Here is a 3,178-nt window from a genome sequence, read left to right as displayed (position 1 = left end):
TCCCCCTCCACTCAGTATTTTTGTTAAACAGAAAACCCAAACATATGGCAGCAGATCCACAAGGTCTGCCATGAGAGGTGACTGTATAGTTCCATTAAGGAAAAGCACCTTTATTAAATCCGCTTTCTCTGTGAGAGCGTCCCATGTCTGGAATACACTGCCATCAGACACACATAACTGCACCACATATCACACTTTCACAAAATGCAGGAAGACATGGCTACAGGCCAATCAGATTTGTGAACATAATCACTAGCTGTGTATTGCCACTTTCCATGTTGTCTGTTGTCTGTAGCTTGTGAGGTGTGGAAACACTTTGTTGTTTTTATGGATTTTGTCTTGTTGCTTTTTGTTCTATGTTGCTCTGTCTGTATGCTACATCTTGCTTGTCCTATGTTGCTCTGTCTGTATGCTATGTCTTGCTTGTCCTATGTTACTCTGCGTGTGCTCACTGTTCAATGATTGTCTATATTGTAATTGTTTTTAATAACCTGCCCAGGGACTGCGGTTGAAAATTAGCCGGCTGGCTAAAACCGGCACTTTTACTGAAACGTTGATTAATGTGCACTGTCCCTGTAAAAATAAAATAAACTGAAACTGGAAGTATGAAGCGAGGGCCAGCCAACGAGAGCATACAGGTTGCAGTGGTGGGTAGTATATGGGGCTTTGGTGACAAAACGGATGGTACTGTGATAGACTGCATCCAATTTGTTGAGTAGTGTTGGAAGCTATTTTGTAAATGACATCGCCGAAGTCGAGTATCGGTAGGATGGTCAGTTTTACAAGGGTATGTTTGGCAGCATGAGTGAAGGATGCTTTGTTGCGAAATAGGAAGCCGATTCTAGATTTAATTTTGGATTGGAGATGTTTAATGTGAGTCTGGAAGGAGAGTTTACAGTCTAACCAGACACCTAGGTATTTGTAGTTGTCCACATATTCTAAGTCAGAACCGTCCAGAGTAGTGATGTACCGTTATAATCTCCACCCGACACAGCCAGAAGATGACTGGCCACTCCTCAGAACCTGGTTCCTCTCTAGGTTTCTTCCTAGGTTCCTGCCTTTCTAGCTTCTACATCTGCATTGCTTGCTGTTTGGGGTTTTTAGACTGGGTTTCCTGTATAGCACTTTGTGACATCGGCTGATGTAAAAAGGACTTTATAAATACATTTGATTGATTGATTCTCTCTCCTCTTTTTCGCTAACATTGAAATAAAACAAAGTCTGCATTCAGACTTGAAGTACTACTTTTACCAGAAGACTTTAGGGTGAACAGCATGACAAAAAAGAAGCACACAGTTACAGAGAACCAGCCACACACTGATATACAGAGAGATACATACATATAATACATATATTACCCCCAAAGCAGCAGTTACAGTATATACTCACAAGCTTGTTTCATTTATGCGCTGCCACCCAGAGGGCTAAAGCACATAGCCAGTAATCTGAATACAAGGACCACTTGTGTTTGAAATCGTATTTAGAAAATCTAATTATGGGATGACACTAAGCTCTCTCTGTCTCTGCCTCACCCTTCACCCTTTAGAAACATTATCCCAGAGACAAGGGATGTTGGTTGACACTGGCAGGTCACATTATGGCTCTGGGCAACTTCTGGGAAAGGTGTCAAACACATGTCATGTTGAGGTAATTTATCAGGGCCTAACACAGTGCAAAATCTAAATCATGAGTTCTGTCTCACAAACTCTTGTTTGTTTGTTTAAGAGCATGTTTTCTTGCCGGTGTGTGTGTGTGTGTGTGTATTCCCGGGTAGGGGAGTTGATTTGACATTTACAATTATTTTAATGGTAAGCTCTGGGAAGGAGCCATTTTTACATAACCATGTAGTCATTACTGTTTGTTTGTTGTGTGTGTGTGTGTGTGTGTGTGTGTGTGTGTGTGTGTGTGTGTGTGTGTGTGTGTGTGTGTGTGTGTGTGTGTGTGTGTGTGTGTGTGTGTGTGTGTGTGTTTTGAATCAGATCTGAGGGGTTAGCATAACGTGTCTTTGTATCTGCACTCCTTTTTGTACAGGTAGCCTGTTTATCAATTGTGTTGACTTTGTTTATCTGCTATATTCTCATGGTTGTTGGCTGAATTAAAAGAGCTTTAATTGGGTCATGTAGGCTACTAACTAGTCTGCGGGTGCCTTTGTGTTTTCAATAGCACTACTGCCCTCTGCTGGAGGTAGGAGCATTTGACTTTGATGAATCAGTCAGAGGGAGTGAAAAGAAAAAGCAGAGGTGAGGGGAGTCAACAACAGCAGATGATTTAGAGTTCAGTTGGGTTGGGATTTAGATATGTCATAAGGAGAGAGTCACATTTCACCTCCTAGCACTGTGATACTATCTGAGTAGTTGATGGAGCTGATCTGGGCTTGGGGCAACTCATCCAATAAATTCATATATCAATATCTCATCTCAGTCTGAGTAAGTTTGTAGGGTTTGACCATTTGACATCGGGGCAAACATGTGACAAATTCAAATCTTATATAAATAGACCTCAGAAAGAATAAAAATGTGCATATTCAAAACAAGAAACAGCACCTGCAGGCCTATCTTGTGTCTTATCTCTTATCTCCACCCAAATATCCAGGCTGAATCACAACCGACCATGGTTGGGAGTCCCACAGGGCGGCACACAATAGGCCCAGAGTCATCCAGGTGTAGGCCGTCATTGTAAATAAGAATTTGTTCTTAATTGACTTGACAAGTTAAATAAAGGTTAAATAAAAATAAATAAATATGGCTAGTTTGTCAACGAGGTCATAAAGTCTGGTTTTCATGTTGACACATGAAGTGAAGCAAAATGGAAAATGCTATCCCTTCTCAGGCAGTCTAAATACAATGGTCAGGAGAAGCTAATTGAATAGGACTGTGGTGAACTGGAACCAAATGTGTAGCTTACATTGCCAGCAGAGATTGCAATACTGAGCTAAATTACTAGAATCACCCATCCCCACAATAATAATTCAAAATATAGATTTATCTTTAACTCTGCATTGTTATAAAATGACTTTTAAATAAGCATTTCACTTTTAGTCTGCACCTGTTGTTTGCGAAGCATATGACAAATACAATTTCATTTGAGTCAGTAATTAATAAATAAGATTGTCGATTCATGTCAAGTCTCCAGTAGCTTACCAAGTTCACAGCTGTACATATCAGTGGTGGTTTCATCT

Source organism: Salmo salar, chromosome ssa04 (genome assembly GCF_905237065.1).
Source record: "Salmo salar chromosome ssa04, Ssal_v3.1, whole genome shotgun sequence".
NCBI classification, from domain to species: Eukaryota; Metazoa; Chordata; class Actinopteri; order Salmoniformes; family Salmonidae; genus Salmo; species Salmo salar.
The sequence above is the reverse complement of the archived record's forward strand: the minus strand, read 5'-3'. Positions refer to the sequence as shown.